Source organism: Malus sylvestris, chromosome 12 (assembly GCF_916048215.2).
Source record: "Malus sylvestris chromosome 12, drMalSylv7.2, whole genome shotgun sequence".
Taxonomy (NCBI): Eukaryota; Viridiplantae; Streptophyta; class Magnoliopsida; order Rosales; family Rosaceae; genus Malus; species Malus sylvestris.
The window spans coordinates 8,807,080-8,824,243 of record NC_062271.1 but is presented as its reverse complement, the minus strand read 5'-3'; the positions used below and the strand labels follow the sequence as shown (position 1 = coordinate 8,824,243).

Sequence of the window (17,164 nt, the reverse complement as noted above, 5' to 3'; positions counted from 1 at the left end):
TTATTTTAATACGTTTTCTTAAAAGGGAAATTAGTAGTCTTCTTGAATTTGGGTTGTGCATCTGTGAACACGAAAATTTCCTGAAACGAAAGAGACAAGAACAACGTGCACAAAATAATATTTGTATTTGATGATTTTGGGTTACAATCTCTTTCAAATTTGATCATCTGATTCGATCTCTGTAAGGTGTTGATTTGTGGATGTGCGATTGATCCAAAGGGCCTTTGGGCTTGATCTAAGGATGAACGTTCTTCAAGGGCCGTTGAGTTTGATCTTGAAGGTGGATTTGAGCGGATCTTCAAGGAGCTGTTGGGGCTTGATCTTGAGGATGAGCGTTTCTTCAAGGGTCGTTGAGGCTTGATCTTGAATAACGGTGATGAACGGATCTTCAAGGGGCTTTTGGGCTTGATCTTGAAGAACAGTGATGAACGGATCTTCAAGGGGCTTTTGGGCTTGATCTTGAATAACGGTGATGAACGGACCTTCAAGGGCTTTTGGGCTTTGATCTTGAAGGACGGTTGGATGTGTGGATTTGTCGACATTGTTGATCCAAAGGGCCGTTGGGGCTTGATCTTAGGATGAACGGATGATGAACGATGATGAACGATGAACACTTTCTTCAAGGGCCGTCGGGGCTTGAACTTGAATTGGTGGAAGTTCTTCAAGAGCCTTTGGGGCTTGATCTTGAAGGTGGATGATTGTTGATCCAAGGGCCGTTGGGGCTTGATCTTGGAAGAACGATGAACGAAGAACGAAGAAGGCTTTCTTGATTCTTTGGGAACCTGGATGCTTGAGAGCTTCGGAGTTTCAGAGCTTCAGAGCTTCAAGGTGTAATATGAATTCGTTTCCTCTAATGAATGAAATTGGCTTCTATTTATAGAATTTTCCAAGGCCTAATTTTGAATATAATATTCCAGATGAAATAAGTCATTTCTGCCAGGTGTTGACACGTGTCCTGTTTGATGACTTTTCCAACTTATTTCGATTTTTTGTTTAGACACACGCTACGTGTAAAATTTATGTAATACATGAGCGTTGAAACTTTGATTTATCGGTCAACATTTATTTACCGAAATTTTGATGTCTACAAATGCCCCCACTTCAAGGCGCGTTGTATACATGTGCTTGTCACGTGTAGGAGATGCGTTTTTGAAGTCCCTTACTGTAGGTGTCGATCCAAGGGCCATCGAGGCTTGATCTTGAATTGGGCTAGAGATTTCTTTAGGGGCCGTTGAGGCTTGATCTTGAATTGGGCTTGAGATTTCTTAAAGGGCTGTCGAGGCTTGATCTTGAAGGTTGAAATTGGACCACAAGGAGCTTCATATGGTAGATGATCCTTGGCTTTTGGTAGTGGATGAATTGGCACGTATTTGTTTTTGCGCTTGTTGACTTTCCACAGCTTATTCTTGAACTGGATTTGATTCAAGGGTGGTGGATACTTGATCTTGAATCGGACTTGTGATTTCTTCCAGGGCCGTCGAGGCTTGATTTTGAATTTGGCTAGAAGCTTCTTCAAGGGCTGTTGAGGCTTGATTCTTGAAGGTTGACTCGAACACATGGCAAGTAGGCACGAGGGGAAGGTGATGACTTGTTGCTTTGTTCAATCTTTCTAATTCACACCTGAGCAGTTTGGTCAACGGTATGATTTTCATGATTGATGGGCTCTTCTTCCAGTTGGTGACTTGATCTTTAAGGATTTGATTCAAGGTTGGTGAATCGGCACGTGCAGCCCACAACGCCTAGTGAGTCAACCCAAGAATTTGAGGGTCAAAACGAGTCCTCCACCCATAATGATTGCAACCCTGATGATATGAGATACTTTTGATTTTAAAGAAGTAGCGGATGAATCGGCACGTGCTTTGTTATGCTTGTCTCCACATGCTTCAATGTATCATTTTCCCTTGCCTTATCTATTCTTCTGGCAGAATGTGGCATCTTCTCGAGTTCCTCAGTTCAGACTCCTTCTGCTGAGTTGACTATGCAGGCTGCATTCTTCTCTGCTTATTTCTTCAGGCAGATGTGGCAGCTTTTTGAGTTCCTCAACTTGGACTCCTTCTGCTGAATTGACTGTGCAGGTTCTTCTCTGTTTGTTCCTTCTGCACGTTGTCTCCACATGCTGCAAGGTATTATTTTCACTTGCCTTATTTGTTCTCCAGGCAGATGTGGCAGCTTCTTTGAAAGCATAAGATGTTGAGATAATGGGTACTTCGAGAGCAGTGCTAGGTAGGCAATCAAGGAAGGGTTCCAAGCAGTCGGTTCCTTACCCGAGTTTGAGTGGAGGTTCCGGCATATTGCTTTCTTTATCCTTGTCTTTACAGGTAAGAACAAGGACAAAGGAAATGACAGGGAGAACGCATGATATGAGATACTCTTGCTTTCTACCCTGGTGATATGAGATACTTTTGCTTTGATGTCATTTGTTTGCAGAGGTACCCCAAGGAATAAGGAACACTGAGTGACTCGAGAGGCTTCGTTGGGAAGGTATTCTCGGAGATGAAGAAATGTTCTGTATGTCTGCCTTGCTATGGAGGGTGAAGGTGGACAGTTATAGGAAGTTCTTTAATACCTGTAGAGGTACTATTCTTTCACTCGTGTCGGCAACCATTCTGTGATTGATCAGTATGGCTTCACGTGCTTTGTTCTTTATCAGAAATCTTTGACAAATTGTTCGTAATTTCCGCCAAGCTGAGTGTGCATGTGACAGGTGTTGACGAAGCTGAAAAAGACTGGCGCCTATTCGATATCTGGGATCGGCGCTTCGACAAATTGCCCGTGATTTCCGCAAAGCTGAGTTTGCGTGTGACGAATGCTGACACGTTTGGAAAAGCAAGATGCCTCTCCGATTTCTGAGCTTGCCTCTTCGATTTTTGAATTGGCCTCTTTGAATTCTGAGCTCGCCTTTTCGATCTCTGAAATCTCGTCGAGTGCTGATTTTTTATAGAGGCATGCAGTTCGTTTCAAAGCACACTTGAATTTTCGCTTGTAGAAACTCCCTTCTTGCACTTCTAAGATCTTGATTCGTCCGACCTCCTCCTTTTTTAACACCTTTGAAAATGTCTGGACCCTCCGACCGTCATTTTAACTTGAACCTTGGTGAAGAGGCAATCCCGCCTTCTCCAGACAACATATGGCGCCCAACCTTCATATCCCCTACTGGTCCTCTTACCGTCGGGGACTCGGTGATGAAGAATGATATGACCGCTGCAGTGGTGGCCCGGAACCTTGTCACTCCCAAAGATAACAGACTGTTTTCCAAACGGTCTGATGAATTGGCTGTTAAGGATTCTCTGGCTCTCAGTGTGCAGTGTGCAGGTTCTGTGTCTAATATGGCCCAACGTCTATTTGCTCGAACCCGTCAAGTTGAATCATTGGCGGCTGAAGTGATGAGTCTCAAACAGGAGATTAGAGGGCTCAAGCATGAGAATAAACAGTTGCACAGGCTCGCACATAACTATGTTACAAACATGAAGAGGAAGATTGACCAGATGCAGGAATCTGATGGTCAGATTTTACTTGATCATCAGAGGTTTATGGGTTTGTTCCAACAGCATTTGCCTTCGTCTTCTGGGGTTGTACCATGTAATGAAGCTCCAAATGATCAACCTTCGGTGCCTCCTCCTCCTGGGGTTCTGCCTAGTACTAAGGCTCTGAATAATCACCCTTTGGGGCTCTCCGATCTGGGGCTCCGCCGAGTACTGAGGCGCCACCTGATCAATGAAGGCTTTTGCTTTTTTTTTTTTTTTTTTTTTTTTTTGGCATGTAAATGTTCCCTCTATAATTTTCCAGAGAAATCAATGAAATGGACTTTATTTCTCTCAATGCAATTTTTTTTTCTCTTGGTGTTGGATGCACCAAGTTCCATCATCATTTTTTTTTATTATCTTTTCTTTTCCCGCACATGGTGCAATCTCAGCTTTTCATTTTTTTTATTATATTTTTTTTTCGGTGCTGACCACCATTCCATTCCCTTTTCATCATTTTTTTTTATTTTATTATTTTCTTCTTTCCTCATGTCGTGCACCATTGCACAGCTTTTCATTTTTTTTATATTTTTTTCTTCTTTCTTTTCACGTGGTGCATCACTACTTTGATCACCATCTTTTTTTTTTATTATATTTTTTTTTGTATAAATTTGGATGACGGGTTGAGGAATTTGCAGGGAAGGACGAAGGGCAGCGGAGGGCATGAAAAGGTTCTTTCTCTGCATGTACTGACGAGCATGAGGAGCTAGTGACGACGATGCAATTTCTGCGCTCGAGGAGTTCTCCTTGAAGCGGCTCCGCATTGTCCACGACGACTCATGCAGGTTCGGTGCCAAAGCCATGAACGCCGTCTTCAAGCACTGCCTGGTCATTCGAGGATCTCTCCGTGAAGCGTGTGAGGTCCCTGTAATGAATAAGAACCAAAACGTCGTCGTCCTTGATCAACATCGCGATGTGTTGTATTTGGCTGGTAGTAACCAGCTCGGGGAAGTTGTGGGCGATGGGCAGAGCAAGGTAAGTACAACCATTTGAGGTTGTCCTCTTCGTGCTACCTTGTTGACGAGGATCGCAAGCTGTTGCTGCTTCGCTTGGAGTTGGTGGGAGTGACGAGGGATAGAACCCAAGCCCATGACATCAACCCTCGAACACTTTCGGAGCTGAGGACCTCAACCAGGAGACTATTGAAGATCTGGCGGTGATTTGAAGGAGGAGATGACGCTTGGTGGAAGAGCTGTTGAGATGGAGGAGTCACAGTGGAGGTGCGGGAGAACTGTGGTTGTTGGGGATGGTGGAGAAGACGGCGTCGTAGAGTGACGGCCTTGGGGGTGTTGGAGTTGAGGCAGAGCTCTTTGCACATCGGCAGCCACGGCTTGCAGACCAGCATCGGCCCTATCTATCGTTACTCCGGGATGAGCCGTCCCAAGATATTGATCAGGCGCTCCTAGGTCAAATCGGCCTAGTCCGAGACATACTCAGTCACTGTTTCTTCACTGTTCGTTGTCTTCATTTCGATGGTTACGCGAAAGCAAGAGAGTTTGGTGGCTGGTCGAGTTGGGCGACGAGGAAGCTAGCCTGGTGGGCACGGGCGTTGCAGCGACAGGTCTGTGGAGCGTATGGCAGAGGTTGCTGCTGAGCTGCAGTTGCGTCGCGGGGGAAGATGAGAGCTGACGAGAGAAGACGAGAGCAGATCTACCATTTCCTCTGAAGCTTTGCAAATCTATCTGATCCCAGCACCTTTGAACCCTAATCCTGAACCATTTCATCTAAAGGCTTTGTGGATCTCTGACCGAGAGAAGACGAGAGTATGCGGCATAATGGTGGAGAAGGAAGGACGATCGTCGAGACCATCGATTCGCTCGGTTTCACATTCCCCGCAGCTATTTCAGCAGAGAGAGTGACACTTATGAAGATAGGCTTTGAGAGCTGGGCCCGGATTTGTAATTGGTGGACAAGGAATGAGATGGGCCTGGATTTGGTCTATGGTTCTGAAGGGCCTGGGCTGTATCTAATGGCATCAACTGGTTCTGGGCTTTTGGGCCTGTGCTCGATGACGAACCTGTTGTTCATCTGTGTGTCCTTTTGCTGCTGGGCCGAGACATACATATACACATATTTTTTTTAAATAGAATTGACCTATTTAATAAAACATATATATATATATATATATTTTTTATTTTGATGTGATGCTAGGAATCTTTAATTTTGGAGAAGGCAGAGCATGATGCTGGGACCCTAACGAAGCTTTCAGAGACGTGGTATTTGGAGTGAGAAGGACGTGGGCATATCTGTGCTTTCTGCTGCCTAGGGTTTGTGCATGAGACTGCAACGGGGATTTGCTATGTGGCGCTTGAGGCAGAATGTAAGGTGGCAAGCTTCATGACCAGCTAGTCGTTTGATGGCAGTCATTGAAGTCTCTTCGTTGATTGGAGCATGGTGGCCAGAGTGACGAAGCTGGTGCTGATAGCCTTGCTGCTTCCCATTGCTGCTTGAAGCTTAAGGCAGAATGTAAAGTGTCGAGTTGCATGACCGGCTAGTCGTTTGACGGCGGTCATTGAAGTTTCTTCATCGTTTGAAGCATGGTGGCCAGAGTGACGAAGCTAATGCTGACATCCTTGCTGCTTGTCGTTGCTACTTGGAGCTTGAGGCAGAATGTAAAGCATCGAGTTGTATGACCGGCTAGTCGTTTGACGGCGGTCATTGAAGTTTCTTCATCTTTTAAAGCATGGTGGCCAGAATGACGAAGCTGATGCTGACAACTTTGCTGCTTGCCGTTGCTGCTTGGAGCTTGAGGCAGAATGTAAAGCGTCAAGTTGCATGACCGGCTAGTCGTTTGACGGCGGTCATTGAAGTTTCTTCATCGTTTGAAGCATGGTGGCTAAAGTGACGAAGCTGGTGTCGACGGTCTTGCTACTTGCCCTTGCCGTTTGGAGCTTGAGGCAGAATGTAATGCGTTGAGCTTCATAACCGGCTAGTCGTTTGACAACGGTTATTGAAGTTCTTCGCCATTGTTGTTTGCCACAGACGGAGAGCTACAGTCGAGGTTTCATGACCGGCTAGTCGTTTGACGGCGGTTATTGAAGTTCTTCACCGTTGCTGTTTGCCACTGCCATTACACAACCATTGCACCGCCACTGCATTCTTGTTACCTTGCATCGCCTGCTATTGCATAACCACTGCATTTTTTTTAAACATTTATTTATATTTTGATGTGATTGGACTCGAAATTTTGAATATTCAAGCTGCATACGTACCCCTCCAAAGAAGAGATCAAGTCGTCCCGTAGTTCAAATACATACATATTTTTTTGGTATTTTCTTTTTTGTGCCGTTTGCAGTTTCAACTCGTGCAGGCAATGAGCGTTTGTTGCCGTGTGCAGTTTAGGCTCGTGCAGGCAATGAGCGTTTGTTGCCGTGTGCAGTTTTAGGCTCGTGCAGGCAAGGAGCGTTTTGGTGTCGCCTTTTATGCTTATACGGACAATGAGCTTTGGTTGTCGTCTTTTAGGCTCGTGCGAACGAGGAGCATTGGTTCGTGCAGTTTAGGCTCGTGCGAACAAGGAGCTTCGTGTCCTACAGTTTATGCTTGTGCGGACAATGAGCTTTGGTTATCGCCTTTTAGGCTCGTGCGAACGAGGAGCATTGGTTCGTGCAGTTTAGGCTCGTGCGAACAAGGAGCTTCGTGTCCTACAGTTTAGGCTCGTGTGGACAAGGAGCTTTGGTTGTCGCCTTGTAGGCTCGTGCGAACGAGGAGCATTGGTTCGTGCAGTTTAGGCTCGTGCGAACAAGGAGCTTCGTGTCCTACAGTTTAGGCTCGTGTGGACAAGGAGCTTTGGTTTGTGTAGTTTAGGCTCGTGCGAACAATGAGCATTGGTTCGTGCAGTTTAGGCTCATGCGAACAAAGAGCATTGGTGTTACCTTTTATGCTCATGCAGACCAGGAGCTTTGTGCCATGCAGTTTAGGCTCATGCAGGCGAGGAGCCTCGGTGGTTCGTCAAACGATCCGGGAGAGTCGTTCCTCACAATCTTCATAGCAAGGAGCTTTGACCGTGTGATTGAAGAAGTCTTCGGGTAAGAAGTCGTGCATCGTGATGGCAACGGACGATCTTTGTGTCGCAATTTCATCATCTTCAACACGTTCACGTTACTTTGAAGGTTGACAAGAGCTGTTTTGCCCCCTTTCCGATTGGCGGACTTGTGGATGAGACGTATGCTTCTTGTGCAATTTCTTAGGAGTGACTTGAGTCCATCCTTCAACTTTGCTTGTCTTGGAGGATGCCCCCGGAGGTTGAGGTAAAAACTTTGAGTCGGAAGAGCTAGAAGTGATGGTGGTATAGTTTGACTTCACCACATCGTCAAGATCTAGCTCGATGATTCCTTTCTGAGCCAGCTTCATGATGAGATCTTTCAGCACAAAGCACTTTTCTGTCGGATGACTGATGAAGCGGTGGAATTTACAGTACCTTGGACTGCCGGTGTGATTCATCTCTTCTGGCCGTCTGCACTCAGGCAAGCCGATCACCTTCTTTTCCAGCAAGTATTCTAACATGGCAACCACATCAAAGTCGGGGAATGGATAAGTCTTCTCCTCGAGCTCCTTCAAAGTACGTCTACACATCTCTTGATTACTAAAAGCTTCGACTTGAATCGCCTTGCCTTGTGTAGAGATTTTGACGGGAGCTGTGTTGACCGTCATTACTTCCTTGGTGGATTTCCACGCAGCCTTCTCTACCTTTGTCTCAAGAACTTTGTCGTTCTTGTAGTTGACGATCGGTTCCTTCTTCCCATGATGGGTGATGCTTAACTCCATGTCATGGGCGCAGGTGGCTAGCTCTTCGAAGGTTCGTGGTTTGATGCCTTGAAGGATGTATTGCAAACCCCATTGCATGCCTTGGACGCACATCTCGATTGAAAAGGTCTCCGAGAGCCTGTCTTTGCAGTCTAGGCTTAGAGTGCACCATCTGTTGATGTAGTCAATGACCGGCTCATCTTTCCATTGCTTCGTACTTGTGAGCTCCAGCATGCTTACAGTGCGGCGGGTGCTGTAGAAAAGGTTAAGGAATTATCTTTCCAATTGCTCCCAGTTGTTGATGGACTCAGGCTCTAGATCCGTGTACCACTCAAAGGCGTTTCCTTTCAGTGAGCGCACAAACTGCTTGGCGAGGTAGTCTTCCTCTGTCCCCGCGTTGTTGCAAGTTTCGACGAAATGTGCAACGTGCTGCTTTGGGTTTCCTTTTCCATCAAACTGTATGAATTTTGGTGGTTGATAACCCCTTGGCATCTTCAGGGCATCAATCTTCTTAGAGTATGGCTTCGAGTAGAACAAAGAGGTATGTGAGCTCCCTTCGTACTATGCCTTGATGGTGTTGGTGATCATCTCCTGCAGCTGCTGGATAGAAAGAGATCCCATGAGTGCCGCTGCTTAGTCTGCCTTCTGCTTCATATCGATTTTCTCCACCGGAAGCTCCTCTTCTTCGCCAGCTGCTCTCTTTAGTGGATCATCCTCTAGGTCGGGGTTCTCGCCGTCCTGTGGCTCCAGTCGGCTGACGAGTGCAGCGATTTGCAAGTCTTTTTCTTCAACAATCCGTGTTAGCCTTGCAATCGCTTCATTCATTTGAGCCAATTGTTCTTCAATGGAGGTAATGCCGATGGTCATGACTTGTGCAACCATCATACGCAACTCTACAGGCATCCAGGGTGTTGATGAAGGACCCCGTTGGCCGCTTTGGGATGCCATCTGATGTGCCTCAACGGCATGCTTCGATGCTCCTAACGAGGTTAGGTTGATGACGGGCTTGCGTCTTTGATGCTCCATTTGCTCCCTTAGCGGCATCAACTTTGAGGTGGTTTGTTGAAGAGTAGTTGTGGCGCCAATGGATGCTCCGTTCATGGCGAAAGTGCTCAGGCTTCTTCCCTTTGCAAGAACAGCTTGTCTTTTGCTTGATACCATTGATTTTGGAAGTGTGCTTGAATTTCTTGAGCAGAGAAAGAGATGAGAGGTAGAGATTGTCCCACCGGGCGTGCCAAATTTATGAACACGAAAATTTCCTAAAACGAAAAAGACAAGAACAACGCACACAAAATAATATTTGTATTTGATGATTTTGAGTTACAATATCTTTCAAATTTGATCCTCTGATTCGATCTCCGTAAGGTGTTGATTTGTGGATGTGCGATTGATCCAAAGGGCCTTTGGGCTTGATCTAAGGATGAACGTTCTTCAAGGGCCGTTGAGCTTGATCTTGAAGGTGGATTTGAGCGGATCTTCAAGGAGCCGTTGGGGCTTGGTCTTGAGGATGAGCATTTCTTCAAGGGCCGTTGAGGCTTGATCTTGAATAACGGTGATGAACGGATCTTCAAGGGGCTTTTGGGCTTGATCTTGAATAACGGTGATGAACGAACCTTCAAGGGCTTTTGGGCTTTCATCTTGAATGACGGTTGGATGTGTGGATTTGTCGACGTTGTTGATCCAAATGGCTGTTAGGGCTTGATCTTAGGATGAACGGATGATGAACGATGAACACTTTCTTCAAGGGCCGTCAGGGCTTGATCTTGAATTGGTGGAAGTTCTTCAAGGGCCTTTGGGGCTTGATCTTGAAGGTGGATGATTGTTGATCCAAGGGCCGTTGGGGCTTGATCTTGGAAGAACGATGAACGAAGAACGAAGAACGCTTTCTTGATTCTTCGGGAACCTGGATGCTTGAGAGCTTCGGAGTTTCAGAGCTTCAGAGCTTCAAGGTGTAATATGAATTCGTTTCCTCTAATGAATGAAATTGACTTCTATTTATAGAATTTTCCAAGGCCTAATTTTGAATATAATATTCTAGATGAAATAAGTCATTTCTGCCAGGTGTTGACACGTGTCCTGTTTGATGACTTTTCCAACTTATTTCGATTTTTTGTTTCGACACACGCTACGTGTAAAATTTATGTAATACATGAGCGTTGAAACTTTGATTTATCGGTCAACATTTATTTACCGAAATTTTGATGTCTACAGCATCACAATACAACTATTATGGGAATTTAAGCTAGATTAATATTGCAATTAATTTACCCGTTTTGTATTTGATTTGAATTAACTCATTTCATTTACTAATAAAATCTATTATAAGGAATCTTTTAGAATTAAGGAGTTACGTATTTTGGATTTCATGTTTCCATATTTTAAATTTGGATATGTATCATGCACTCACCAGGCTTGTGATTTCTTTTGGATTTTATGACTAATGGTTGAGATCGATTAATAATGTTGAGATATTGTTCCTTATATAAGCCTAATTTTGATACATATAGATTGGTTTATTTTGTCCAAACCAACTATTTTGTGAGTCAACAAATTTGTTTGAGAAATTTTAATGTTTTGGGCATATTATAGGTTATTTATCTAATGAAATGAACCTTTAATTTATTTAAGAAATTTTAATGTTTTGAGCATATTAAAGATTGTAAATTGGTTTTATTTAAATTATGAATAAATCTGAAATTTTGGTAGAGCTTAGGAAATACTGATGGAGTTTTGCATACCTTACAACGTGTCCTATTTGATTACGATTTTGATAGATTTTCCTAACTCCGAACTTTGTGAAAATTTGTCATGTTATATTATATAATGGATTGTATACACAGAAAAATTTTCATCCTTTTTGTACAAGAAATGCATTTATGGTAAATTGTTTTTAACTGTGATACTATGTTACTGGAATTTTGCAGCATAATATGTTTGTGATATTATTTTGATATACCTACGCAACTCCTAAATTCATGAAATTTTAGTATGATATGCATTGAGATGTTTTTTTTAAATATGAAAATTTTCATGAGCATTGGTTTGAAAATGAATTATTGGTAAATTTTTTAATCTCGAGGCTGTACTGCAGAATTTATGGGGTTTCTGCCGCACATTCCATTCGATTTTATTTTTAGCCCACTTGTAAAATCGAACAAATTATGGAATTTTAGGGGACAGTAAATTTATATGTCTACTTCATTTCTGAAAATTTTCATGCACATTGGAGGAAGATTGAAGTTTTGGTGAATTATTTAGTCTCGGGTATGTTTTGCAGAATTTCTGTTGTTTCAGCAGCACAACTTATTTCGAATTTGTTTTTAGTACACTTGTAAAATCTCAAAAATGTCGAAATTTTGGGAAATAACATATTGTTATGTTTACTTTATGTCTGAAAATTTTGATGTATATCAGATGAACAATGAATATTTGGTGAATTTGTAATCTCAGGTATGTACTGAACATTTTCTGCTATTTCTGCAGCACCTCTCTTTTTGAATTCATTTTTGGCTCGCTTATAAAATTTTAAAAATCATAAAACTTTTCAAAATAGTAGTCATATATGTCTAGTTCATACTTGAAAATTTTCAAGACAATCTAAAGAGAATTGAGTTTTTAGTGAATTTGCAAACTAAAGTAGTAATGTTGAATTTTGGTACTTCAAAACTAGTTTTGTTATGTGATATTGTTTCACTGATTTGTGCATATCTATTGGTTATTTTATGCAAATTCTAAATACTAATGACTTTTATAGACAACACTGATTAAATTTTTATTTAAAGATGTATTGGTTTATTTTGCTTAAACCAATGTTTTGTTTGGTCATCAATTCTGATTACGATGATAATTATCTTTTGAGAGAAAATTGGAAAGTGGCATCAGTTTACTAATTGATCATTTTGGTCCATATCGAATAACTGAGTAACCATGTTTTCTCTTTCCAGAACTCTATTGTTCAATGTCAATAACGACATATTTTTGTGTCTGATTGAATCTTTTGAGAATCATTGAATATCCAAATACTGTTCTAAATGATTATTTTGAAAAATCATAATTCTAATTTATATGGTGAATACTTTTGTCCCAATGGGAATTTTAGAAAATCACTCACCAATTATAAATTAGTATTATAGAAAATCATAAAGTACTTCTAACATATTTTCATTTGACCCTGTAGTTGAGATGCGTTTGGAAAGGACTTAGATTTTACTAAGGTTAGTCACTTAGGCACACGTGAGCAATTTCTGATTGTTAATTACACGCATGAACAGTCAGGAATCATTCATGTGCACTACTGACCATAGCATCTCGGAAATGTTTATTACTTCGTACCTGTATTGACCATGCTGCATAGCTGAGGTATGACATGGGATATCGCCAAAAGATTTTTGGTAGGTCAACCATCCTTTGGAAAGGAAGAGATGGCATCATCATGAATACCTATGTGTACAAAAAATATTAGAAAATAATTGATATCTCTAGCATTACTTGACGGAAAAATTAATTTCTCTAGCATTATCCAAAACTTGTTATGATTTTGACTGGGAGAAATGAATTGAGGTATGGCTTACTGTTATGCCGGCTGCAGCTCCTACGGCCATCAAGAGGTTGGGAACCAGTGCTGCCGCAATTAAAGCGGCTCCTTCTGTGACAGCAATGTAGCAGAAGATATTGATGCAAAAATACAAGTAATGAGAGAATCTTGAGTGAAATTTGACCATGTGGTATAGTATTGTTCCAGAAGAGAAAGCCATGCCAACCACGAAAGGGAGTGAGCAGAGGAAGTTGGAGAGCACAAACAATGCTTCCCCATAATGCCCGCCAAGTCTTTCCCGCCTAAATACCTGCATGGGATTTTAAAAAGACGGGATTAAATTTTATTGGCTAATGTTCTCTATTAGACTTATGTTGTCACAGAGTAGAACTGATCACGTTATTATTGTTCCAGATTCATAGTTTAACAACATAAGATATATATTGTCCTGTAAAAGAATATTGCATAATTAACATTATTTCTATAAGAATTCATCAGTCTACCTTTAGTTCTTCAATAACGAAGGGTATGCCTCCAATAGACAAGCAGATCATTAAGCCATAAATGAAACCATCACACTTTTCTCTTGCAATCATTGCTTGATTGTTCGTTCCAATGTGGAAAAAGAAAGAGCCAGCACTCACTGCAATTAGTATGTAGAACACACTTCTTAACCAATAGTACCCAATATCTCTAGACATGTTTATTGAAGATCGACTGATCAATGTACATAGCAGCTTCCCCCACATGGCACTACTTCCCTTGTTTGATTTTCCCGCCGGTTTTTCCTGCGATGTTAAGAGTGATTAGACATGGTCAAGAACTAGTATATATGAGTAGTAATATAAAAAACGAAATGCACGTTCCTACAGTCTTTCAGTAATTAACTTCCACGTATTCTGCTTAACAGGTATGCCGTTCTTCTATTTAGTTTCAATTAAGTACTGCATACAGTGAGCAAGATTTCTCGGATCCTTTTTCTTGCATCTGTTGATAATGCGGACAACTGGTACGCATTGATTAGCTTTCCTTTGATCTCATCTGTTGTCAGGTTGTTTTGGGAAATGAAAGAATATGTAGATGCCTGCCAAGAAAATAACAAAAGCATTTTAACTTACGAAAAATTAAACCTTTTTATAGAAAAAGAAAGAAAAGGGTGCACATACATAATTAATCCTTTGAGATAGCAAAAGAGCTGCTAGAACTTTGTCAAAGTCTGAACTAATGCATCGAAGGAAGTGGTCTGGAGGATTTTTTCGTGTTGGGCAAGGAAATCCGGCATCAGCGAAGAACTGAAGTATAAGAATGTAAAACCATTAGCAAGCAATCATTCTAAAGCCGCGAACGTATTAGTGTACAAGTTGATCAATATCTTACAAAGGAAATACAGGGTTCAGAATACGGCCATATATTTTGCTTCTCCAATGTAATCAATAAAATTACCAAGATTCTAAAAGATGTTAGGCGCTAGTCGGGTGCCTAGGCAGACTAGGCGGATTTAAGTAGATCTATTATATTTCGTATAAACAAGTATTTGTTTATACTTAAAATATATATAATTTCATTATAAACTACAAAATAGAATGACATATATATTATGAGGTATTGGAAGAACATGCATGTAATATGTATTCATTTAAGTATTCAACAAGTTTCTTACAATTTATTGGGAAAAAAATGCAAAATAAAAGTTATCTACTTTCTGTCTAAGTGAGTCGCAACCTAGGCGGGTGACTAGGCGAGTCTGGGCGGCTAGGCGGGTGCCTAGGCGGTGCCTTAGGAGGTTTAGGCGCTCTTTCTTAATATTCAAACGTCTAGGCATTAATCGGGGCAGTGATCATCTGCCTAGCACTTAGGCGGGGATTTTTAGAACAATGAAATTTACCTTTACAGCAATCTTTGCTTCTCCAAAATAAACAGTTTCACCTCCTGCTAAGAGGAGCAGGTCGTCGAAGAGATTGAAGACATCGATACTAGGTTAGTGAATGGAGCAAATGACTATTCTTTCATCACCAGCAATGTTTCTCAGTGTCCATATCACAAAGAAAGAGGAAGCACTGTCGAGGCCGCTGGTGGGTTCATCAAGCAGGAACACATGAGGTTGTGTAAGTACTTCAATACATATGCTGAGTCTCCTCTTTTCTCCATTACTTATGCCTCTCAAATGCCAGTTTCCGATGTTACTTCCAGCGATATCTTGAAGCCCCATTTTTGTGATAGTGTTTTCTACCACCTCATTCTTCTCCTCTTTGGTCATTTTACAAGGGAGCCTTATATGAGCTGAATATGTTAGAGTTTCTGACTGTGAGTGATCCCTGGAAAAAGTCCTCTTGAGTTACATATGACTGAAATATTGCAGGCATACAAAAATTAACACACATTATTTGGGTCTTTAATTCATATAATTATGAGAACAAAACTTGCGGGTCATATGTTCATTTGAAGGATGTCCTAAGTTACACTTACAATATCTGTGCAGTTTCTGCTTCTTTTGTTCCCATTCAGTACAACGTCCCCAGACATTTTGACATTTGCAGGAAGCCTCCCTGATAATATCCAAGAAAAACATTACTGGCATATGAGGAAATTTATACAGAATATAACAATCAATTCAAACTTGGCATGTGAGGAAATTTATACAGAAGATTAAAACCAATTCAAACTTCTGGGCATAATTAATTATCTGTAAGGATTAAGAGCAGACATGACCGGGCTTAAAAATTGTGCTTGACGCCCAGTTAATAGAGTTGGGTCATCCTAGTGAACTAACAAATTCGGTTAGACTGGGTCACCAATGATGATCCACGAAGTTTTGTTTTAGCTTATTCATTAAAATGTCTCTTAATTAACGTTGGTCAATTTTAATTATTGCTAACATGACACGAACAAACCAATTATTTTAGGAGAATATATTTTAGAGTAAATTAGTGAAGTATAAAATATAATATGTCTCAAATTATGTTTTTTAAAATCCCCATAATTTAAATATTATATGTATTACATTTTCTAGTTGATTAATTAGTTAATGTTTATTTGGTTTGTGTGCTTATAGTAAATATCAAATGGAAATTGTTCAAAATTGATTTCACACCCCTCCATTAACACTTTTTGTTTATTAATGATTTTTAGAATTTGAAATAGAATAAATTAAAAATTAAGATGCACAAAAAAGAGAAAAATGTAAAAATATCATTTCCCATGATTCTTCGGGAATTTCACAAAAGAAGATGATCTGGTCTCAACGTAAAAGATGATGCATCATAGTAGGCATGAGGGATGATCTATTGGACCATTAATATAGCAATATTAAGAAAGGGCAGAATATTTGTCTAAGATTAAATTTATCCGGTTCCTCAACTGTCTATCCCAAACCATCCTCTAATGATTTCTAATGTCGGCAGACATTTACAGTCCAATTACTGTAACTAATATTTGTTCACGCAGTTTGCACATGTCGATGCATGCTTTAAGAGGATCCACAAAATATCGCACATAACACAAGGTGAAATTTTTTATGTGTACGTCATAACATAAAGTGGTACACTATATGATATAATGTAAATGGTGTATTGATTCATATTTCGATCATATGAAAAAATCTCTCCAATGATGATCTTATTTACATGATTTTAATCTAATTTGAGTTATAAAGAAGAAAATTCAAACTTGACTGTTAAGAGGGGCACATTGCCTTAGTTAACTTGTGTAGCACATGTCAGGAAAACTTGTAATAATTTTTTTTTTTATTCAAGTGATTTTTTAGTTTAATTTACGATACAAGGAAGAAAATTCAAAATTTGATGCAGAGATAGCCGGACACATTGCCTTAGTCAACTAATGTAGCACATGTTAAAAAAAACTAGTAATGATTTTGATACAAAGGTTTGTTTATGTTATATTTCACTCTGTATAAATGAAAACATATATCATTGTACTAAATTAAATTGCTAAAATAGTCATGAATTGAGGAAGAGAAATAAGGAAATGGGATATTAGGTTACATATTTTAAGGTGGGACCCACACCACTCTCGATTTTTCCATGCGGTAAGGAACACTGAGAAAGTTATAAAATAGAATGATTTCGATACTGCATATTTTAGTAAACACATGAAAGTTAGGAATCAAATTAATTTCAATTTTCTATTCTCTTCAAGTAAATGTCGGTTGTTTGACAATCATTTCGTTTTTACTTTTTTTTTATTATTATTATTTTAAAATTTAAAAAAAAAATACACCTGTTTGTATCTACTTTTAGTTTTCAGAAACAATTTAAATTGAAAACCAAAAACTAAAGACTATTTTCTTGTGTTTTCAAAATTTATCTTTCAGTTTTCAAAACAGATTTATAAATAAAAATAAAAGAAA

The 17,164-nt window shown here is 40.4% G+C and overlaps 1 pseudogene; it reads right to left on the bottom strand.

The window, feature by feature from the left end:
• Positions 1-15,639, bottom strand: LOC126592527 (ABC transporter G family member 15-like; annotated as a pseudogene).
• Positions 15,640-17,164: the final 1,525 nt, after the last annotated feature.